At 46.7% G+C, this 25,001-nt stretch overlaps 1 long non-coding RNA gene across 1 annotated transcript; it reads left to right on the top strand.

Moving 5' to 3' along the window:
• The first annotated feature begins 3,579 nt into the window (after positions 1-3,579).
• Positions 3,580-24,983, top strand: LOC127008931 (uncharacterized). Its single transcript, XR_007761467.1, has 3 exons — positions 3,580-3,707; positions 22,117-22,272; positions 23,228-24,983. It is a non-coding gene; the product is annotated as an uncharacterized LOC127008931 (long non-coding RNA).
• The last annotated feature ends 18 nt before the right edge of the window (positions 24,984-25,001 follow it).

The raw sequence follows: 25,001 nt of genomic DNA, 5'->3' as shown, positions 1-25,001 counted from the left end.
ATAGCTAGCAAAGTTTACACTAATAAAAAGTATATTAGTTTAATAAGCTTCAGGCGTCTGGATGAACGCTCAATTTTTTTACGTTCGATCTCATTTGTACGTAAAATTTATTTGAATTTTTAATTAAATGAATGAATTATAAACACAAAACATATCGTAAGATTAAATCTTTGAAACCTTATAATTCGGAATCAAACCATGCAATAAAATTACTATATACACTGTAAAAATAGCGACAGGAGTGATATCCTTTATGGAAGTGGATGCGGCCACTGGAAACAAAGGGCCCAACGATGTAATGGAACCGTCAATTACGAGTGTTTTGCAAGATCGATAAGGAAGGGGAGAAGGAAGAGGATGAAGGCGTGAGGGGACGTCAGTCGGCCATACCGAACCAAGAGATAAGAAAACAGATGAAGGGCAACGAGGCGTGAAGGATTATAAGTGGAACAAAAAACAACATTCTGAAGTCCAGAAGAGGTTATTGCTGAATGAAAAAGCATGTCAGCCTTGAAATACTTTAGCTTTTTCATTCAGCAAAAGAGAGAAATAACTAAAACATATTGGGCTGAATGCAGAGCGTGGAATAAAACTCAGAGAAGCTTAAAAGACTTAACTGAGAGCGACCAACACGGACTCGGACTCTGCATCCCTTGTAGCAATTAATTATATATCCCAGAGGCGTTCCTGACCCCCTGGGTAATGATTTAGGGTTCCTGCGCCCCGTGTTTGGCGATGCAGGACATGCACTCTGCCGGATTTATTGCGAGGGGCGGCGGGGATGGTGCAGCTGAGAGGAGAAAGTAAAGGAACGGGGGAGCAGAGACCAGCCAGGAGAGAGTGACTGGCCCGGGGACTGAACGAAAAAGACAATGGCATGAGACACAAAGAAAAGTTTCTTGGTGGAGACAAAGATAAAAGCCAAGAAAGTACACACGCACACACACACACACACACACACACACACACACACACACACACACACACACACACACACACACACACACACACACACACACACACACACGCACAGAGAGGACCGACTTGTGGTGTTGCTGGAGTTCCTGTGGGTAAATATAACGAAGGGGCAGAAGGAGTGAGTAAACTGCCTGCAAGTGAACGCTGACGGAGGTAACAACTACTTCGACAACCCCAACACCGGCTGTCCATCCCGTCCCTGTCCCTTCCCGTCCCTCTCGCGGCTCAACTTACCTCCAACAGTCTCCCATCCCTCCTCCTCCTCCCCTTCCTCCTCCTCTTTCACCTCAGCTCAAGTCAGGTTCTTCCTTCCTTCCTGCAGCTCAAAATGGACAGAAAAGCGGAGGTGGAAGTCCCTAATGAATGTGTGTATTTCATTCTGGCGCCCCTCAAGCCCGTGCTCTGGATCTGCATATGAAGGGACGAGAGTGTTATTGTTGTCTTAGTTTCCAGCCTTTGTAGAGCGCCTGGTGCAGCGAGTCTCCGGGCTTTTGATAGGAGTTCTCGATTGCATCTCGTGGGTTAAGTCATACCAGGGGGAGGGAATAGGAGGGTTGAGTCTATACAGGTGGGGAGAGGAGGAGTAGGAGGAGGAGGGAGAGGAGGTGGAACTGGTTGGATAGTATGAAGGTAGGAAGCAGGGAAGGTATAGGAATGGAAGGGAGTTGGAAGAGGAGGAGGAGAAAAGAGAAAAGAAGGAATAGGAAGACTAAAATGGAAGGGGTATAGAAATGGATGAGGAGGACTGGAGAAGGGATACTGGATGGCTAAGAAGGATGACGTAGATGGAGGTAAAGGAATAGAGAGGAGGAGGGGGAGGCAGTGAAGGAGGTGAAGGAGGAGGAGGAGGAGGGAAAACCCGTTCTAAACCGCCTCGGATGAAATACTCTGCCGCCTGTTCGGTCTGTCTGTCTGGGGAGTCGAGTCCAGGCCACGGATGGATGGGGATGTGGACTGCGCGGACTCTGGCAAGCCTTCAGAAGCAGAGATGAACCCCGCGTGGGCATGACCCTGATAGGGCGTTTGTATACGTTGGTGGAGGGAGGGAATGGAGGCATTTGGGTGCGTCTAGCGGTATAGGGGCGATGAAAAGAGGGCGTGTATGTACGTATATGAATCTAGACAGAACTATTAGCTACAAGGAGGTTCTAGTCGTATACGTGTAGTTGGTGGGTACAAATAACTTGGTGTTCTCGAAAGGAAGGCTCCAGGGTGCATCTACTGGGATAACGGAAAGGAAAAAGAGTGTGTATGGATAAAATTATACACCTCTATTAGCTTCAGGGCCTTATGTGTATGCTGAGGGGATAAAAAAGCATGTGTAAATATAGTTGTGTTATGTAAAGGAAAATTCCCTAACAAATTAAGCGCTTTATAGTAAATGTTAATCCTCTAACTACATGACACGCCGTAGATTTAGATGCAGGTAATTATGGTGTTTCGTAATGCCTGTGAGGGATAAACATTATAAGCTGAGTGGAAGCCTGCCCCGGCCTGTACTCCGCGGGGCCATCTTGCAGGGCGGAGGTGTGGCCTTCGCCTCACCTGGGGGCACGGCGAGCTGCAGCGGCTGACCCAGGTATACCCACGCTGCGGACCACCACCACCACCACCACCATCACCACAATTCAGCTCTCATCCCCAACACCTAAGCTACCACCACCATCCCCACAACCATTACCACCATCACCACCACTACCCCTCCCATCACCACCACCTAAGCTACCACCACGATCCCCACAACCATTACCACCATCGCCACCACTACCCCTCCCATCACTACCACCTAAGCTACCACCACCATCCCCACCACTACCCCTCCCATCACTACCACCTAAGCTACCACCACCATCCCCACAACCATTACCACTATCACCACCACTGCCATCATCACAAGCATCACATCCACCTCCCCACCATAACCACCACCGCCCAAACCATCCTCACTGCAGTTACATCTACCATCCACAGCTCCCTGCCTACCATCACCACTGGTACCACCTCAACCACCTCTACCAGCAACACCATCAGTACCATTTTCACCACAGTTGCAGCTACACTTCTACCACTTCCACCACCACCACCACTATTGCCATTCTCTCTTTCCTGCTCCATATCCTCCTCCTTCATCTCACTCCTCCACACCCCCTCCCTCCTCCTCCTCCTCCTCCTCCTCCTCGACCACCTCATACTCCCTCCTCATGGTCCAGCACACGACCACATGACTGACCAGGGATTTTACTTACATTTGCATAAGATAGCCTACCGCAAACCCTTATGGCCGATACCAGGTAGTCTTGCCTTAACGATAGAGGTTCAGAATCGGCATGGCAGCTGCTTTAATGGATAGACAGGACGGTATGATAATGGCAGGAAGAGGGAAATTTGACCCATGGATGCCCACGAGTAATGAGGGGAGTGAGGGGGCATTAACGGTTTCTAATAAAGTTTCTCATCTTTTATTTACCTACCGGATTAAAATAAACAAGTGACGTCTGATTCTATAGGAGTAAAAGATAGTTTGCATTATGTTTTGTATTTGGTTTGACTTTCTTTGCATTTTACGTTCACCGATATCAAGTGTGTCTCCTTTTTCTTTGCAGCAGGACGGAGGGGAGGGAGGCTGACGCGGCGCATAACACTAGTGCCCTAATGTCAGCCAGCACGTCAGCGAGTCAGCAGCACTGTTTGCCCAGCCCCGAGTCCTCCGCGGAAGGCAATAAGGCGAGGTAATGTGAGTTTTGTTTTCTTTATTGCTCACCGTCGAGACAACTCATGTCAACAACTGGTGTGTGGCTTCTGCTGGTGTGCCCGATGTTGCTACTCCTACTCTCACCCTTCCTATCCCTCCCTCCCTTCCTTATTTTCTCCTCCCTAGCGTGTCTCTTCTTTCCTTCCTCTTTTCTCCTCCCCTTCATATACTCTTCCTCAACCGACCCCGCACCGTTTACATATGGCCGATGTTTATACTCCTCACCCTTTCTTATCCCTCTCTCCCTCCCATGTATGTCTCTTCCTTCCTTCTCTTTTCTCTTCCCCTTCATCCTCCCTTCCATATCCTTCCCTCCCTTGTATGTGTTTCTTCCTTCCTCCTCTTCTCCCTTCCCCCTCATCCACCTTTCCTTATCCTCCCTTCCTTATATGTGCCTTCCTTCCCTCCTTCCTTCCTCCTCTTTTCTCTTCCCCTTCATCCACCTTTCCTTATCCTTCCCCTCCTAATATGTGTCTTCCTTCCTCCCTTGCTCCTCTTTTCCCTTCCCCCTCATCCACCTTTCCTTATCCCTCCCTTCCTAATATATGTCTTCCTTCCTTCCTTCCTTCCTTCCTTCCTTCCTTCCTTCCTCCTCTTTTCCCTTCCCCCTCATCCTCCCCTCCTCATCCGACCTTCCCACACCGTTTACACAAGCATCAAAGTTAGAAGTGATGTGTGGGGGTAATTTTTAGATGAGTTCGGATGGTTGGTCTGGTTGATGACGTGGAAAATAAGGTGACTCGAGAGGCCTTGGCTGGGAAGTGTGAGGTGATGATAAGAAGGCCATTGTAGTGAGGTGAAGCCCGTCTGGTGGTGGTGGTGGTGGTCAGATTTCTCCTCCTTCTGTCTCCCTTCTCTTCCTCCTACTTTTCTTTCTCCTTTCCTGCTCTTCCTTCTCCTCCTAACTCTCTTTCTTCTTCCTACTTATCCTCTTCCTCTTCCTTTTAGTCTTCCCCTCTTACTCTTACTGTTCCTTAGGTTCTTCTCCAGCTCACTCGTCTTTCTCCTCCTTTCCTCCTTCTCTTCTCCTCTTCATTTTCCTTCTTCCTCTCTTCCTCCTCCCATATACCCATCTTCCACCTCCTTTTGCTCTTCCTTCTCTTCTCCTCTTCCTCTCCTCTTCAGTTTCCTTCTTCTTCCCGTCTTCCTCCTCCCCGTATAGCCATTCACACATCTTCCACCTCCTTTTCCTCTTCCTTGTCTCCTCCTTCTCCTCTCCTCTTCAGTTTCCTTCTCCTACTCTTCCTCCTTCCCGTCTACTCATTCACACCTCTTCCAACTCCTCTTCCTCTTCCTTCTCCTCCTCCCCGTCTACCCCTGCACAGTCTTCCTCTTTTTCCTCTTTTCCTCCTCCTCCTCCTGCTTCTCTTCCTTCCCCTCCGCGCTGCTGATGCCTAATATCTGTTTGTGATATTTCTTTTCTAAAATCTGGGCTGGAGCCTCCACGGACAAAATACAACGACTGTTTGTTTTCCTGTAACTTCCTCTCTTCCTCCTTCCGCTCCCCCTGCTCCTCCCCACTGTTCCCTCCCTCCCCAGCTTCCCTCTCTTCCTCCTTCCGCTCCCCCTGCCCCTCCCCACTGTTCCCTCCCTCCCCAGCTTCCCTCTCTTCCTTCTTCCTCTTCCCCTTGCTCCTCCCCACTTCCTCATAGTTTTTCTCTTCTCTGTTCCTTCTCAATTTTCTTTTCTTCCTTCCTTTTCCTTTTTCTTTGCATATTACTCCTTCCTTACCTTACTCAACTCCAAACCTTCTTATTTGCCTTTCCCCACTTTGTTCCTTCTCTTTCTTATCCGTTACTTCTTCGTCGTCTACCTTCTCTTCTCTGTTACTATTCTTTCCTTACCACCCCTATCTTTCTTGACCATCCCAACCTTTCTGTGTGTCCAAGAGTCGTACTGAGGGAAGTGAATAGCCAAAAACGGACATGGATTCAGAGGTTAGAGAGACCGGGACGAGTTGACTAATAAGGGACGGAGGAGAGGGTGTGCATGTAAGACCTTTCATCCTACTAATCCGCTGCCTTGGTTAAAGAGACGAGACTCGCTGCCCGGGCCTACCTAGCTGTGCCTACGCCCGCCTGACTGACTCATAATAATCTCTTGCCTGCAGCTCCTCCGTACTAAGCGTAAACAACTCCCCCAGACCGTTTTCTTGGGAGATTCTCTGATTGACAGGGGAAAGCGGGGAAGGAGGTGGAAGGGTTATGTTTTTGCAGGGGTGAAAAGGAGGACATTGTGATCGATGGCTGTACTGTGGTGTTGTGAACTTGCTGTGTGTGTGTGAGGGGGGGGGGGGGGCGGTTGCCGGCGTGTTTTTTTTCTTTTGTGTGTGGTTGCGAGAGTGTGGTTGAGTGTGTGTGTGTGTGTTGGGGGGGGGGGGGGGAGGACACGCATCCCACATACAGGGCCAGTTTAGGAGGTTACACACACACACACACACACACACACACACACACACACACACACACACACACACACACACACAGACACACACATACCCCCCCCTCCCCACACACACACACATACATTCATAGGCATTCTAGGGAAATGTATCTACTACGGCCGTTGGGATGGAAATGAAAGTTATTTGCAGAGTTATTCGGCGCCAATTAGTATTTGCATAGTGTTAGTTATGCTCCAAACGCGGCAATATTACAAATGGAATCGGCGCATTCGGCCCGGACCGGCGTTATTGAATACATGCAAAGCTGGGGGGCTCATGCTCTTTGCCCGACGTTAAATTCGAGCTTATGTCCCTGCGTTCTGATATTGATGCATTTCCTGTACCTCTCTCCCTCCTCTCCTGCCTCCCCGTCATCCGCCTCGTCCCCCTCATCCTCCTCTACCGTCCCTCTCTCCCTCCCTCCCTCCCCCGAATGAGTAAACTTTAAATAGACGGGAAGTAGAAAACACCACCATTCACTTCTTGTTTTTTTGGTCTCTCTCTTCTTATGTAATGCTTTCTATGGGGCGATGGCGTGAGCTCAGGGGATTAGTCTCTGCGGCTCGCGGAGAAAATGGTCTTGTGAAGTTTCTGACGATTTTTCCACTTTATTATTTTTTTTTAGCCCGAGTTTGATATATGTGGACAGGTTTTTATTTTTGGCTCCAGTTCTATTCTTATGAGACTCTCCTGCCCACGTAGCGTTATGTAAGTCCACGTTATGAACCGGCTGGCACGTTCACTGAATCACGTATCGCTTTTTCTTACTCCATTTTCTCCTTCCACGTACTCCTCATCGCCCATTTTACTCCCTCGAACCTTCACTATGACCCTCTGTTGCCGTTCCCCTGAGCTCCTACCTATCGAGTCCACGCACGTACACCTACCTATTCACCTGCCCCCTCACACCTGCCGGCCGTGCAAGGTAGGGGAGCACGTAGCACGCCCGGCCACTACCACACGAGCAGGAGCCTTGAGTAGCACGGAAAGTAGCCAATTGCAGTGTTTCTGGTCACGGTAATTTAAGGTGTATACGGTAACACGTTGACCACCAACCACCGGCCAGCGCTCCGTAATGCCTGGTTCTCGGCTCTTGTGAAACGTTCGTGCTTTTTCTTTCATTATCATTCTCTCTCTCTCTCTCTCTCTCTCTCTCTCTCTCTCTCTCTCTCTCTCTCTCTCTCTCTCTCTCTCTCTCTCTCTCTCTCTCTCTCTCTCTCTCTCTCTCTCTCTCTCTCTCTCTCTCTCTCTCTCTCTCTCTCTCTCTCTCTCTCTCTCTCTCTCTCTCTCTCTCTCTCTCTCTCTCTCTCTCTCTCTCTCTTTTTTGCTCCCTTGCTTTTCTACCTTCCTACCTCCTTCCTTCCTTTGTCTTTTTCTGCTCAGTGTCGTCCCTTTGTTTTTCTCCTTCCCTTCCTTCCTTCCTTCATCTTTCTCTGTCTATGTCGTCTCCTTTGTTTTTTTCTCCTAAGCTTTTCTCCCTCCCTCCCTTCCTCCCTCCGTCTTTCTTTGCCCTTGTCTTTCCCTTGTTTTCTCCTTAGCTTTCCTCCCTCCTTTCCTTCTTCCGTCTTTCGCTGCCCGTATCGTCCTCCTTGTTCCTTCTCCTTTCCTTCCCTTCCTTCATCTTCACCTCCCCGTCCATCTATGACCCATGAGAGGCAAATAAAAGTTATCGTCTCGACTCTCCACCGCGCAATACGTTAACCCTCATTGCCGCCGTATTGTAGATAACTTTAAGATCTCTAATAGCCAGTGTACCCGCTGGGGAGAGAATTAAGATCCTAAGGAGTAAAAATTAAACGATATTGGCGAGGGATCTCTTCTTCTCTCCTCTTCTTTAGTCCTCGTCCTCACTCACCCTCACTCCTCCAGGGCTCAGCTTAAGACACTCAGCTCCCTTGTTCCGTATCTCAATATTAGTTGAAGAAAATTAGACTCGGATTATCCTTATTAGTATTCAAGCTGAAGGGGAGGAGAGGAAAAAAACTCGCTTCCCATATAGACTCGACGCGTTCTATTAGCGATCAAACGCAGACCCTTAAATCCGACGTTCGATCGCGGCGTATTACTGGGTTCGGGCGATGTCTCAGAGGGTTTACTGCTTAATTCATGCCGGCAAACGCGGATCGCAGAGAAACCGGAGAAATGATTACTTTTGGTTCCATTAAGGGAGCTTGTGTAAGTGTTTGGAACTACGAAGACAGAGAGGAAGAGAGAGAGGGAGTATGTGTGTGTATGCATGTGTGTCTGTATGTGTGTATAAGGCTGAAAGAAGGAAAGAACCAGCTCGACCACAAAGTACAGTTGACTACCTGCATCTTCCTTACCTGGTGGGCATGAAGGGGGAGGCGTGGGGAGGGAGGGAGGGTCACTGGACGAGGGATATCACTGACCTCGTGGATGAGTCAGGTGTGTCGACTCATTAACCCAGCGGAACATGCAAGGTGTGTGTGGGGGGGGGTGAGTGGGGGAAGGGGGGAGTGTGAGTGTTGGGGTGAGGGTGGTGAGTGTGTGCGTGTGTGTGTGTGTGTGTGTGTGTGTGTGTGTGTGTGTGTGTGTGTGTGTGTGTGTGTGTGTGTGTGTGTGTGTGCAAAAAAAAAAAGAGAAAATGAGAACGGATATGAATAAGTGTCGAGAGAGAGAGAGAGAGAGAGAGAGAGAGAGAGAGAGAGAGAGAGAGAGAGAGAGAGAGAGAGAGAGAGAGAGTACTGCCTAATTACAAATTCCGGTTTCTCCGTTGGTCGAAGTCACGTTTCTTATCGTTTTTATATATTGTGTTACGTAAGCTTATTTTTCTACGGAGGATGATTATGTATTTTCCGCTTTTAAGAACGTGACCTCCCTCTATATTATTTCAGTTAAGCCGGTAAACGTTATCTCGGACACTCACTCATTAACGTTCTAGCGTGTAGTCTTCGCTAGCTGGGAATTTCTTACACTGATGGCGGGTTTTTTTCTTTTCTTTTTTTTTTCACAACAAAGGAGACAGCTCAAGGGCACAAAAAAAAGAAACTGTAAAAAAAAGCCCGCTACTCGCTGCTCCTACAAAAAAGAATCAAAAGAGGTGGCCGAAAGAGAGGATCCAATTCAATAATAAACAGGACAATACTCTTTTTCATCACATTGCAGTTGTAAGAAGTAGCAGCGGAGAAAAAATCATAGCAGTCAGAGGTGAGTGCCAAACAACAAGGGTAACCAAGCAACAGCCATATTTCGTTACTTTGCCGTGCCCCGTGCCCCCCATTAGCCCTGTGCCAGACGTTTACCGGTACACCCACGCCCACAAGGTGCCACTTAAACAATTACCCGTCATTGTACCCGGAGCTGTTAGGCGAGGAAGAAAGAACAACCACTTTCCCCAATAGGCAGATAAAAGCAAGACACGACCAGGAAAAGCGTGTCAGAGGGGGGTAGAAGGGGAGCTGCCGCCTCGACCTCGTGTCAGTGGAGTGTGTTGCCTCAGCCTCAGCGTTCCTCAGGGTCGGGGAAGGAGAGGAAGACCACCGCAAACGACGAAATAAAAGCTTAATGGCCTCGCTCTTTTCGCACAACGTAAATTACCCCAACAGCAAACCTTCGCCCTCATAAATATTTACCTGTCGAAGGGACGCTCTCCTCCCAGTAGCTCGTAAACGTCAGCTGACAATGGAGTTCGTCGGTGCCTCACTAACGCTAATGGTTGCTGACTCCCGCTGACGGCTGACATCCCCTTGAACTTCCTCTCTCCCACCCTTAACTCACTCTCTCTCTCTCTCTCTCTTCTTTCCCTCCATCCTCCATCTTCTTCACCCCAAGTTTTCCACGTTTTTCTATTTTCTGTTTGTTTGTCTTGGTGTTTTCTTTTTTGGTCTGTGTTTGTCTGTTGGTCTCTGTCTTTCTCCCCCCTTAATTCCATCTCTTTCTCTCTTCTTTCCCTCCATCTTCTTACTCCTTGTCTTCCACGTGTCTCTAGGTTCTGTCTGTTTGCCTTCGTGTCTTTTTTGTCCGTGTTTGTCTGTGTGGTTCTCTGTCCCTCTGTCTTTTTGTGTGTCTGGTTTTTTTTTCTTTCGTTAATACACACACGCACACGCTCACATAAAAGAAGACATCTGAGGTTTTCTATAATAGAGCAATGAGAGATAATGTTACTGTTGAGGCCATAATCCGTTTGGGCCGTCATGGAGGAGAGAGAAAGGAGGAGGAGGAGGAGAAGGAGGAGGAGGAAAAGAAGATGGAGGAACAGATGCGGTAGAAGAAAGAAAGGATAAAGGGAGGGAACGAGGGAACCAAAAGGAAAAAAAAAGGGCAGGAAGAAAGGAGCGAAACCGTATCATGTGAGGACGTACGTGTTGGGGAAGGGGGCAGAGGAGGAGGAGGAGGAGCAGGAAAGGGAGCAGGGGGGAAGAGGGAATGGGAAAGGGGGAGGGAGGAGGACGGGAGGGTGAGGGTAAAGGAGGAGGTAGGGAGGGAGGAGAAGAACCATCCGTGCCTGGGGGAATAAATATGGCGGAGGAGACGGAGGAGGAGGAAGAAGGGTGGAGGGGCGTGATGGACTGGGTATGCGTGACGGGCTGACAGTGCACTTGGGATGACTGGGGGGGATACAGAGCCGCGAGGGGGGAGGAGAAGGACGGGGGACTGTTTGGACGCATCTGGGACCCCGGAGACTCTTTCCTTTGGGAGCGTAAAGAAGAAGGACAAGAATTAAAACAGGAAGCCGGTGGAAGGTAATGCGATGCCGCCCGAAGAATCTTAACGAGGACAGAAGGAAGGGATGGTGAGGGAAGGCACTTTACGGCCATGCTGACGGGACAGAATTGCATGGAAGAGGGCGGACAATGTGTTTCAAGGACGTGTAAGGGAAAATGGTGTTTGTAGGACGGCGGTGGGCAGAAGCAGCGCATCAGAGAGACACTAACGGTCGTCTATTTCAAGGAGGAGCAGCCGGCAGGGGAGAAGATTTAGTGAGTGCAGGGGATGCAAGATGAGAGTCAGGGAAAGGGGAGAAGAATGAGCCTGCGCCGCCCCTTTCCCCGGCACTGAGGGGCCGGGGAAGGTACCGGAGGATGAAATGGACTATACGAGTGCAACAGTTTCGGGAGAATAGAATTATGCAGATAAGCTGATGGAAGGAGCGGAATTATGTAAGTTTATCGCTGGGGCGCCGCTTTTGTCTCGAAGCTGAAATAGTGCGAGGGAAAGAGGAAACCGGAGGGTCGCAGGGAAGGGAAGAGAACGGCAGAAAGGAAGGGACAGTCTTTTCCATCACGGACCACACTGAAGCGCGATCAGGTTCCTCAACGGGGATCTTTGGCTAATCAAGAGCGTCATCAAGAAATATGAAGCGGCGGTGATAGTGTGTTACCTGCCCGACGCTGCTTGTCCTCAGTTCGAACCCCGCCTCTAAACTTGCCGCGGCGCTCTTTATGGGCCGCGCCTTGAGTGGGGCAGACTGCAAAGAGGCCATGTGCGGGGTGTCCTCTGCGTAGTTTACATGTTAATTGTGTCACTCGATCAGACTTTTAGATAACAATCCTGACCGAGAGAGAGAAAGAGAGGGAGAGAGACGGAAAGAGAGCGAGTGGGCTGAAGTTTGCGAGTCCTTTGTGCCCTCTTTCCTCGCCTCCCCTTCTCGTTCTCTCGTGTTTTCTCCTTCCCCTTCCATTCATCGTTTTTCCTTCCCTCGTTCTCCCTTATGTTGCCGCGTCCCCTTCCAGCCCTTATTTCACCGACCCTCGCGCGCCGTAGCAGTTATGGGGGTTTTCTTCGGAAACTAATCCACATTATCGGCGAAAGAGTATTCCGGCTCCGTACCTGTCACTTAACGGCGGCCAGATGGGGACGCAAGAGATCAAGGTCTGCGGGTATTTTTCCCTATGTTGCAATTATCCGTGATTCGGTTTCAGTGTTATTCTTGTGGCGTGCTGCACCCCCATACACTACCACCACCACCACCAATGCGCCATCCCCAACACCACCACCATGGACCATGCACCATATCCTCCACCACTCACCACTTTCACCACCACCTCTGCACCCGACATCTCACGTGCTCTTGCGGTCTCCCACAGTGAGTCACACAAGAAACATTTGCAGGTCACCTTTGTTGGCTGTATATAAACTGAACCTTGACAGGACACGCCATTTTCCATGCCCCACCCCTTTTTCCTTCTTTTTTTTTTGGGGGGGGGAAGAAGAAAATTGAAGGCTGGCAGACACGCAGAACCTCCGTACGTGTGATGACAGTGCGAAGAGATGTTCTAAGCTACTGAAGCAGAGAAATAGCAACGTCAGAAAGGGGAAAAAAAGGGATTAAGAAAAGAAATATAGGAAGATGTTACGTGGCAAGCTTAGTGATCGAAAATCGAGAGAGTAAGAACGAAAGAAACTGGTTTTGTTGAGCTGGGTAGATTGGCAGCTGTTGGGGGAGGAGGAGGAGGAGGAGGAGGAGGAGGAGGTAGAAGAAGATGAAGATGAAGATGAAGATGAAGATGAAGATGAAGATGAAGATGAAGATGAAGATGAAGATGAAGATGAAGATGAAGAAGTAGATGAAGAAAAAACAGGAGAAAAATAATAAGAAGAATAATTGGTGATGATAGGGACCCGATGAAGAAGAAGCAGAACTAGAAGAAAGAGAAGAAGGAGAAGGAGAAGAAGAAGGATTGGTGGTGGTAGCGGTAGGGATCTGATAAAGAAAAAGAAGGAGAAGATGAAGATGAAGATGAAGAAGAGGAAGTGGTGGTACTGGTATAGTGGTGGTGGTGGTGGTGGTGGTAGGGCTCCAATGCTCTCCCTGACCATTGGGTTCGTGCGTATTGACTTATCATGTCCGTTAGGCAGTGATCACAGGCTTGGCTTAGTACATAATGCTTGACTAACGTCGCGAAATTGAACATGTAAGTCGGAATAAAGGTAATTACGGGTCGGCCCCGCGTCTGGGATTCAAGCTTGCGGGCGTGCGAGAGAGGCGGATGGTGCGTCTTTGGCCTGAGGCGACGCCCAACGATGCCCAGGTGCGGGTTGGCGAGGCAGGCGGCGGCGGCGCTTCCAATGTTCGGCGAAGTCTCGGTATCGAAAAAGATCTGGCCCTGATTGATGTAATAAGATAGGCTTTGGAGGAGAGTGATGGGTTTCGATGTGGGTGGGTTCGTTCGTGATGTTCTTTGTGTTGTGTCCGTTCCCTCCAGCCATTCAGCCTTAAAAAGTTGTGCTGGTTAAATGTTAAATGTTCCTTGTGTTGTGTTTGTTCCCTCCAGCCATTCAGCCTTAAAAAGTTGTGCTGGTTAAATGTTAAATGTTCCTTGTGTTGTGTTTGTTCCCTCCAGCCAGTGAGCCTTAAAAAGTTGTGTTGGTTAAATGTTAAATGTTCCTTGTGTTGTGTTTGTTCCCTCCAGCCAGTGAGCCTTAAAAAGTTGTGTTGGTTAAATGTTAAATGTTCCTTGTGTTGTGTTTGTTCCCTCCAGCCAGTGAGCCTTAAAAAGTTGTGTTGGCTAAATGTTAAATGTTCATTGTGTTGTGTTTGTTCCCTTCAACCAGTAACCCTTCAAAAAGTTGTGTTGGCTAAATGTTAAATGTTCATTGTGCTGTGTTTGTTCCCTCCAGCCAGTGACCCTTAAAAGTTGTGTTGGCTAAATGTTAAATGTTCCTTGTGTTGTGTTTGTTCCCTCCAGCCAGTGAGCCTTAAAAAGTTGTGTTTGCTAAATGTTAAATGTTCATTGTGCTGTGTTTGTTCCCTCCAGCCAGTGAGCCTTAAAAAGTTCTGTTCGTTAAATATTTTCCTTTGTATGTCTTGCGTCATTGTCGTTTTCAGTTTTCCTTCTCTTAACTACTCGGCACTGGATTATAACATTTTACACAGTTAAAGATGAAATAAATGAAGCAATATACATAAATAATATGAAGCCCGTTTAGCACACCACACCTTTAGTGCCCGTCAAGCAGGTGTGTTTCAGTCCCGCCAGTCCTGTTTGATTAAGGATGTTCTTGCCGCAGCATCTCCTTCACAATACCCGTCCCCACAAAAAGCTGTTAACCTAGTTCATTTCTTCAGTCCAGCGCATCCGTTGGACTTTCAGAGTAACGTAAGCGCTTCAAGAAGACACACGCCCTGCCCAAATGTGTTGTGTGCATTCAGTATTGTAGGAAACTCTTCTCCGTTCAGGCCGATCTATTCCTTGCCTCAGTGACTGGAGCCCCGAAAAACCTTCCTCAGTCTCTTCAAGCACGTACGGAGCAGTTATCGTTGTTTCTCGACCGGATGAACGATGACGAAATCCTTAACAATCAAACTAAATGGGGTCTAGGTTACTGTAGCCTACATAATTATAAGGCGCATGATCAGTTCATTTTATTAAACATTTGAAGCTAAAAAGCAAAATACTATCAATGTCCTGTAACCTAAAAAAAAGCAGAAGTTTATACCTGCGTGAAAGACTTGACCCCATTACCATGTCGTTGCACTGAGGTATTTGGACTCAGACGGATGTAGAAGAACCAAGCCAAGCCCGCATCAGCCACTCCCGCCCTGTTGGTATTGGTAAATCTCCCCCTCGCCCCTCCCGACGACTGGCAAGCAAATACAAAACTAAAAAAAGATCACCTGAACAAGCAAAGTGTCTCCGAGGCCGCGAGGAGAGTTATAAAAGTTTTACGAGCGTGTTTAAGTCACAGGGCTGAAGGTGGGGAAAGGGGCGTGCGAGGCGAGGGGAAAGACGGACAAACAAACGCAAGTAAGCAAAGTAAGCGCAGACGATGATAAATTTTGCGGGAGGAATGACAAACTGACGATCCTGTTTACTTTGAATCCGATTTTTGCAGTAGCAGAAAACAGCAGGAGAGAGAGAGAGAGAGAGAGAGAGAGAGAGAGAGAGAGAGAGAGAGAGAGAGAGAGAGAGAGAGAGAGAGAGAGAGAGAGAGAGAGAGAGAGAAATATATATAAAAAAAATCGGAACACTGTCCAACCGATAATCCAAAGAAGTAATTTTTGCAGTGGTAGAAAATAGCGAGAGAGAGAGAGAGAGAGAGAGAGAGAGAGAGAGAGAGAGAGAGAGAGAGAGAGAGAGAGAGAGAGAGAGAGAGAGAGAGAGAGAGAGAGAGAGAGAGAGAGAGAGAGATTCTTTTTTTTAAGATAATAGTAAATACAGTTATTTTTTGTTAGACATGGGTACTTACTTTAGTTAGACATAGGATATTAGGTACTTAAATTAATAACGTAATTGTAAGTCGACACAGTGTTGTAAAGTATGCATCTTAATGTGGTATACGATTTTCTTGAACAATAATAAACCAAATAAGGGCAGTAAGTAGCGGGCTTTTTTTTTTCATTATTGTTTTCCTTTTTTTAACCCTTGAGCTGTCTCCTTTGCTGTAAAAAAAAAATAATGTAAAAGTCAAACTGTACAATCGATAATCAAAAAAAGCGTCTTGTTGAAACTCAGACAAACAAACAAAATAAAGCATAGGAGTCATGAACATTCTAAATCGGGGACCAGCAAGTGACGGGAAGGCAGAAGCGCGGAGGCGAGGAGAGGACGGAGTAACAATAAGGGAATGGCCCCCCGGCTGCCCCAGGAACAGGTTTGGCTGCGATGGCCCCATGTATCCGTGCGTGCGTCCGTGCGTTCCTTGCCCTCCCCGGACTGCATGGCCCCCTTCTCTCCCCGCCTTTGGTCCGCCCTTTGCCCTTTATTTCTCTGATTTAGTGTTGGGATCGTTAAAATGTCACACGTTGAAGTTATTGGAGTATCGATTTTTCTTGGTTAGCTTTATATATTTCTCAGCTATTCATTTTTTTTTTCGTCACCGGCCCCGCCCCCGCTTCCTAATTTGCTGTATTCAGATTGTTCTCATTCTTAAGGTTCACTTGGATATACGTTGGTGTTCACTTACGCATTCTTTGATCCGCTAATAAAGTATTGTTCGGGTGTCGTGTAGGTGAGGCACCGGAAGACTAACGACCGTGTTTTGTTCTGTTCAGACCGAGACGAATGGAAGACCTCAAATGAAGTTGAAAGTTATTCCCTATTATCCTTAATCAGGGGTTTGTTAGTCTTGCTTAAACTTTTGAGATCTGCTTTTTTTGTGTGTGTTTCCTCGGTGATTTTATCCAATTAGAGACACCGTTTAAGGATTCCATAATTAGGAGTCAAGATATTTATGAGCTGTAGATAATTTCAGTGACTTTTTTTTTCCTTTTGCTAATTTATGTTTTCTAGTTCATTCTTCCTCATCATTGTTTATCTTCTTCCTCCTATATCAAGTCATAAATCATCATCCTTGCATCCAAATTCATCACATCATCACTTCTCTAGAACCCTTTAAATTTGTCTCCAGCCCATTATCTAAATCATCAATCCCTTCCCAAGTCACTCTGTCCTCAACCTCAATCTCCTTTCCCTATTGTTTTATCTTTTTCCTCCTCCATCAAGGTATAAATCTTCATCCTGGTGTCAATATTCATCCCTTTCCTTTTGAAATTTATCTTAACTCCATAATCTCTGTCATCAATCCTTTCCTAAGTCACTATATCCTCAACCTCACCCATTATTGTTTTATCTTTTTCCTCCTACATCAGACCATAAATCTTCATCTTTGCATTTCTACTCATCATATCACTTCTCTGGAACCCTTAAATTTGTCTAAAGTCCATAGTACTTATCTCTGTCATCAATCCCTTCCCAAGTCATTCTGTCCTCAGCCTCACTCTCCATTTTCTACTGTTTTATCTTCTTCCTCGTACATCAAGGCATAACTCTTCATCCTGGTGTCCATATTCATCACGTCATCACTCTTCTCTTCCTTGAAATTTGTCTTCATCTCATTATCTCTGTCATCAATTCCTTCCCAAGTCACACTGTCCACAGCCTCGCTCTTAACCTCATCAAGGGAGAGACGACGCTTTATCCCGCTCATCAGGACGTAAAGCTGCATCTGGTGAACTAATCTCTCTTATCTACTGAATTTACAAGTGTCTTCTCGCCCCTTTTACGGCCAGTCTTGCAGTGACCTCAGATACGTTATCGCGTGTGGATGCGCTCACTGTATATTCTGCTGTTGGAGACAAAGTAAGGGATGGACGTGAAGTGGTTGGCTCGATGGACTACTTAAAACTGACAGTAAAAATAAGGTGGAAGTGGCTTAAAGGTTAGAGATCGAAAGTGAGAGGAGGGACAGGAAGAGCAACTGGGTGAGTGGATTTAGTACGTACACATAAATGAAGACAGGTTAAGGTAGAAATGCTGACCTAAAATATATGAAAAATGCAATCTTTTATTAATATTACAAAACGTGCAATTCAAATACGTACAAAGAAGAGCTGAAAAAATAAAAATAACAGCATTCTAGCTACACAGACTCTAGGAAGACAGATTAAGGTAGTAATCCTGATCTAAATTATTCGAAAATGCTGTTTTAATAATATCACAAAAACTGCCATTCAAATAAGTACAAAGAAAAGTTAAGAAAAAAGAAAGTACCAGCATCCTACCAAGACCTACTGCCAGGGAGGGAGGACTCTTCGTAAAGGGGAGACTACGGGCTGAAAGGAGGCGAGAAGGGTTCAATTAGGCAGGATGGGCGGATGAGGGGACTAACTGGCTTGAGTGGATGGCTCAGTGGCGGTCTATGGCTGGAGGGAGCACTGATATGTTGCGGTCACTGGCGGGGGAGTCGTGCGGGGATGTGGTTGGGAAAGGAGAGGAACAGCGAGGGGCGATGGATGGGCCTCAGACTTTTATTAATTGCTCCTGTTGATGTATTGGTATCTGGTGTGTGTTTGGGGGGTGAAGTGGGGGGCTGTGAGGCTGAGTATTGTGTGAAGTGTATTTGAAGATAGTAATATGTTAGTTTCGAAGTACTATCACTCTATACCATACGTTCCTTCGCTACACATCTCCTCATTTTATATCCCTTTACATCATATATCAAGCCCTCCATAACAGGCTACACGATATCTTACCAAACCAACACAACACAGCACAGCATAGCATATCACAGCACAGCACAGCACAACACAGCAAAACACAGCAAAACACAACACAACACAACACAACACACACAGCACACACAGCACACACAACACACACACACACACACAACACACACACACACACACACACACACACACACACACACACACACACACACACACACACACACACACACACACACACACACACACACACACACACACACACACACACACACACACACACACACACACACACACACACACACACACACACACTGACCACCGCCACAATAACACACTCTGTGGCCACTTTATTGCTCGTGATCCTCTAACTCTCCCGGTGGTTCTAAGCACTTTACTGACCCATAACTATATAAGAGAGCCGTAAAACCCTTATTTATGCCCCACATTCCCCGTGGGTGGGTGTGTGGGGGGAGCGAAAGGATCCTGCTCCTCGTGTGAAGAATGTGTTGATGTTCACTTGTTTGCTAACTTTGGGTGTAAGTGGACCGTTATTATTTTTTTTAGTATTATTTAACTAGGTTCGCCCACCTGTATAATTGTTTTTTTTTCATCTTCCGCTTTAGTGTGTTTGTTTTCCCTCGCATCTCGTTGTCAGTCATCTTTGTGATTTGGGACATTGTGACTACCTTTTTGTGTGTGTGTATTGTAACGATGTTTTTTATCATGAAGATGGATTCGACTGATTTTTTTCCCTTCATTTTCTTGGTCGATTTTCTGGTCTCTTGTTTTTGTTTTCCCTTCAGCAGATTATAAGCTTATCTGGCTAAGGAGTCCTACGTAATGGTCACCTCGTATATTATCCAGAGGTAACGATATTATAATCATTAAAGGTGAATATAGCTGGATTATTTTTTATTTATTTAACATCCTCTTCAAGAAAATACATTTACTTTTTATCTATCATCTTATTTGTTAATCCTCTGTAGCTAATCCTGACCACCTGTGTTTACCGTGCACCCATTCCTATCCCAATTAGTGTGTTTCTTCCTTATGTCGCTTATGGCTGGCCCGAGGAACCCCATCTGCTGCTTTGATTTTATTCCCATTCGCGTGTTTCCTCTCCTCTCTCTGCTACACTAAATCTTCATGTTCCACTTCCCTGTTTTTCCTGTTGGCACGAGGTCTCACTGCACATGCTTTCCCCTCACTTACTTTTCTTGGCCCTCCACCTCCCCTCTCCCATTCTTTCCTCACTCCAGCTGCCTCCTCGACTCACCTGTTTTCACTTCATTAACTCTCACCTAACTTACTTTCCCTACTTTTCCACCTTCCTTTCTAATCTACTTTCTTCTCGCCTTTTCATTTCTCCCACCAAGAATTCTTTGCTCACCTATAATTGAACTCACTTCGCCACTTGTCTTCCTAGCATTCTCCTTGCCAACTTTTCCCTCAAACTTTTACAATTTCTATAGCGTACTTCTTTCCCCCCCCCCTCTCTCTCTCTCTCTCTCTCTCTCTCTCTCTCTCTCTCTCTCTCTCTCTCTCTCTCTCTCTCTCTCTCTCTCTCTCTCTCTCTCTCTCTCTCTCTCTCTCTCTCTCTCTCTCTCTCTCTCTCTCTCTCTCTCTCTCTCTCTCTCTCTCTCTCTCTCTCTCTCTCTCTCTCTCATTAATTCCTTTCTCCCCCCTCCTCTCTACCTCTCTGCCTATATACTCTTTTCTAACATCAATCTTTTCTCTTTCCAATTTTCTTCATTACAATCATTTCAAGTACACCCATTTTCTATTGTCTACTTCCTTCCCTTCTTCTCTCACTGTCATCAACTTCTATGTCTCTCTTTCTCTTCTATCTTCTCTCTTCATCCTCTCCTCATCTCCCTCTTCCACTTTACTCCTCTTTGCCTGCGTTCAGAACAGGACCGAACTTGGCAGCCTCGGTCTAGCAGGCAGTAAAGATCTACGCTGGGCTCTTCGGCGTACTTCATGGACGCGTCTAAAACTGTACAAATTATTCCTCGTAACCGCAATGGACGGCGCTGTTTCTGTCTGGCGGGAGGGCGGGCGAGCGCACCCAACCACCACTGCCCCCTAATAGTCAGGTCTTTCTTCGGACTCCCCCTTTCTCGCTTTCCCTTCCCCCTCCTTTCCTTCTTCCCCTGCCTCCTTATAAGCCGTGTTCACATCTCTCCTGCCTCTCCGATCTTTATATTATCTTTCTTCCTTCATCCGTATCTTCTCTTCTTGCCTTCCTTATCCCTCCACCACCATGGGCTCCTTTTCTCCCTTCGTATGACTTGGTTTTCTCCCCTCCATTCACCATTTCTCCCTCCTCGTCCATGGCTCCCCCTCTCCCTCAGCCTCTCTTGCGCCCCACATCCTGCTCCCTCCCAGCCCCCCGTCCTCCTATCTCTCTCTCCGTCACAGCCTTCCCCTTTGCCCCTTTTCCTTTCTCTTGGTATATTTCTGTCCATCTTTCTCCTTTTGGCCTTCTTACACACACACACACACACACACACACACACACACACACACACACACACGATCATTTTCTATTTTAAACGTCGACACTGTCTCAAACATCGTATTGTTTATGGCTCCCAATTATTTTCGTGTAAGAATTTCTTTCCGGAGTTGCTACTTTTTGATTGTTTTCCGCTCTGGTGAGGTAATTAGGCGTTCACAAGCAATGTTTTCTCGTATTCATGCAACTGCTATTTTCGTTTTATATTTTGCTATTGTTCTATATTACTCCTATCGCCCTCCTGTACAGCCAGTTTTGTTTTGTAGCGCCATATCAACTTTACAGGATATTTTCAACTATCTGATATTTTAGTTTTCTTGATAAGTTCATATATTTGAACGGACATGTAACAAACTGCTTCAGAGTGTTCACCTCCTTTTGCTATTGGCTGAAGCAGGGAGCAGCTGGGCACCACTTCCGCCATTTTACTTTCAAGGCACTGATTTATCTTACCTATGTAATTTAGACATCATTTTCTATACTTTTGTTATTCAATATTGACTTCGAATTTTACTGAAGGGATTTCCATGTGTTTGCCTCGTGTGTTTTGCCGTCCGTGTGTGCTGGGGCGCGTTGCTTTGCCCACCTGAATTCGTCATTTTATTGTCCACCACCACCATTTTCCTCTCACGACTAATTTTATTCATATTAATGATCTTTGTGTCACGCTGGACCATTTCCGTATTTTTGTGGACTCAGACTGTTCATTAGTGATCCATCTAGCTGGGGGGGTCGCCTGGGGCAGCTAAATAAGGCCCAGGACTGATCCAGAGCAGGTGAAACAAGGGGCAGCTCAGTAAACCACAACGTAACGGTCCCCTGATGAACGAAATGGTTTGAGAGCGTCGTTTTCTTTGAGACGCGCGATTTTCCGCCCTCACTCCACCCCTGCAGGCCTGACAGCACACCCTATTTAGGCTCCTTGCATTATTCCAATTTATAATAGTCCCTCCCATTATCGTCATTTCTCACTTTGCTTCCCCATTTTCTCTCCTCTCCATTTTGTTCCATTCTTAAACTCCACCCCAGGAATCGAATAACATCCATTAGTTAACCGGAACATGCCAGCTACTTCCCAACCCTCACATCTAGGCCAGGTTAATGCACGGTGAATACAGGTAGCCGTAGGAGACCAATAACGAGTCCCACGCCTGCAGGATATTATGTTTCCTATTGATCACTCGGTCTGGCTGGGAGAGGAGTGACGGGCGGTACTGGAGGTTCAGCTTTTTGATGGTTATCGTTCAACCCTCCTCGGTCACAGCTGCGGGCCACTGATGTACGATGTTTACCTGTCTGTACTCTCTCCGTATCTCTGCCTTCCATATATGTCTGTCTGGAGGCTACGTGCTCTCTATGCATCATACTTCACTGCCTCATGTACTATCTAAGTGCATCAGGGTAGGTGAGGTGTGTAGGTAAAGGTTTGCTCTCCCCTATTAATGTTTATCTTAGCTATCTGGCAGATCTTACGTGTACGATCATTGAAGCTTTTTTGTAATTATGCATTTCAGTGAGCTTAAGACGCCCCGGGCCACATCGTAAGGGCGGCAGTGGTAATGAGGGAGTGCCAGATGACCCCCGGTGGACGTGCGAGGAGGACCTGATGGATGGGCGAGGTGGAGCTGGTCTGGTTTGCCTCCTGGTGTTGTTTCCGCTGAAGGTGCATGGTAAGGAGCTGGTGGTGGGGCTTGGTGGTGGAGGTGGTGTGGCTGTGGAGTGGTGGAAGAAAAAGTGGAGGAGGGAAGGAAAGCTGAAAGAGAAAGACTCGAGAGAAAGTTAAGGTAATGTAAGCTTTTTGGCGCGTGGGTGTGCTCTACCTGTCTGCTGTGTAGTTAGTTGAATGCCTCTTCTTTATACTCGACATCCCTTACCTATTGCTACTCTTACCTTTTGCATCTGTGGTACCTTTATTATTGGTTTTCTTCCCGTTTTTTGTTGTCAATGTTTACCATATTTGTATAATTAGCATTTGATAACTACTACTCTCGCTTCTACTATGCCTTATTTTTATTGCCTAGCAGACCTAACCCTTAAGTCATATTATATCAGCTTACTAATATGGATTTATAGTACTCATAATGATGCTATTTTTTTCTAGCCCTTACAGATCATCCTCATTAGCCTTCCATCGATGTTCATTGTACTGGGTTCTTTAATAAGGCCTCATTTATTTAGGCATCAACACTATCAGCTTAAATAAATTCAGTAGTCCACATTTTTTTATTGATTAGAAGCACGTGTTCCATAATCCTGATAAACGTATTGATGTCACCTATTTGTAGTATATAGCCAGTGCGTGCCACCAGGCCATATCGTTTTGTTGGGTACTTGTGTCAGTCTTATTATTTACCTTTAATTAAATACCACTGGTCCCCTCCACTCATTAATTAGTCTAGATTGGCCATGGAGCCGAGTAGATGATGATATTACCTTTTACCCTTACGGATCTCAGTTAGGTAGTGGAGGTGTTTGCGAATGATTTATGTATAGGATAGAGTAGTATTGAGAGAGAGAGAGAGAGAGAGAGAGAGAGAGAGAGAGAGAGAGTAAACAAAGGGGTAGAAAGACTTACAATGGTTAGGGGTGGAGTTAATGTCTTAATCAGTGTCCCTCGTCCCTCAGCGTATCTGTCGCCCTTCGATCAGGCCGTGAGTAGAGGGCGCGAGGGACGCCCCGACGCCGCCCTCCACTCCCTCCTTACGCAATACCAGCGCCTAACACTTAGGGGCTCACGCTGAGGTCCCTCAACTTCTCTTTCCTGGAGGCGAGTGGAGAGACAGTGTAGGATTACCTGGAGCCTCTCTCAGGTAGACGGAGAAGCTCATTATCACCTCATACCTCCCCCTCCGCGCCCCTCCCCTCCGCCACCTCCAAACCACTTTATGACGCGTTCATATATCAAGGCTGAGCAGCTATTGGCCTCCCCTCCCCCTTTGCGTCAGCCTCCCATTCTCGCTCGTTAGTTATGCACCTTATTGTAGCCCTATTAGCTTTCCAATACGTATGTTATGTATAAAAGGTGTTGAGAGATATTTCTTACTAGTTTGTCAAGAAAATATTGACACTAGGCTTTTTTTGTCTGCAGTATGTTGCCGTTTTTATTGCAGCTTATGTGATGAAAATATTAAAGCATATTAATTTAGATATTGTATGACATGTAGTTATAGGTCTTGGGGTAAGGGGAACATCCTGCTTTCTAGAGGAGCGGTATCCAAGGCTGCTAGTCACAAGCCCCCGAGACCAGTGTGGTCTGCGCCTCGTGGGTCGCAGCGTTGGGGGGACCCAGGACGCCGGATGGGCAGAGTAGCGAGTGCGATGGGTTGTGTAGCTTGTTGAATGTAGGGTTCTCCTGTCCCTAGCCCCCTGCTGGCCTGTGTGTGTGGTTCAGTGGTAGGGCAGCAGCTGAGGGCAGGTACCGAGGGCAAATCTCACCCCACAAGGACGGGCAACCCGCAGCACCCGAGAAGAGGAGAGGAGAGACATGGAACAGCAGCATCCCTTCTAGACGGTAGTGCCTCCTGCTACGTATACTGAAGGTATACCGGACTAGCTCCCCCTCAGGATACATTCAGTATACGTCCAGGGGGCATTACAATATCCAGCGGTGACGTCACGGCATCCATCCCCACACTGGCTGCGTCGGCCGCCGCTGTTGCTAGTGCGCCGCCTCGCCCCGTCCGCTGCCCCGGGCCCCGCCAGGCACGTGTTACTCTGTTTGTCCTCACATTGTTACAAACCAATGGGTAAACTTGGTCTGTTTTTTATCCCATTCAAGGTTAGTAATCATTCGTGCGTAATAGGTTTAAAGTTTTGCTGTAACATGTGTTGAGTGTTGCTCCACCTTCAACGAAGAGTAGAATATTTAGAAACATGCATGAAATTGCAATACACAGCCTTTACCTGTCATCATTGATTGCAATTAATTATTAAAGCAGTTAAATAAATATGTTAGTTGATGCATGTGCAATATTATTGGTGTTAAAAGGTAGGTCAAATATTGGATAGCATTGTATGGGAACAAATTCCTCGGTATATATTTTTTTCAAGTGACTCGCATCCTCATGGTGTTCGTCTTTCTACAAGATTAGGCGCAGTGAGTGTGCAGTGAGTGGTGATTTCATATTATTACCGGACGGTGACGGGCATATTCTGTGTGTGTTTTTTGTTAAGGAAACGTTCTGATGTTAATTCTAGGCATATTCTGTGTGTGTTTTTTGTTAAGGAAACGTTCTGATGTTAATTCTAGTCTTGACATTGCGAAAATAGTACAAAGTAATGACTTGTGCATCTCTCTCATCAGTATATTTGTTCGATGTTTTCATAATTTTGAGCTCGGAATTATTGTCAGAACGTTTTCCTGAGGAACTCTGAACTCTTTTTTAAATTGTCTTATTAC

Source organism: Eriocheir sinensis, chromosome 39 (genome assembly GCF_024679095.1).
Source record: "Eriocheir sinensis breed Jianghai 21 chromosome 39, ASM2467909v1, whole genome shotgun sequence".
Classification (NCBI taxonomy): Eukaryota; Metazoa; Arthropoda; class Malacostraca; order Decapoda; family Varunidae; genus Eriocheir; species Eriocheir sinensis.
The sequence above is the reverse complement of the archived record's forward strand: the minus strand, read 5'-3'. Positions and strand labels throughout refer to the sequence as shown.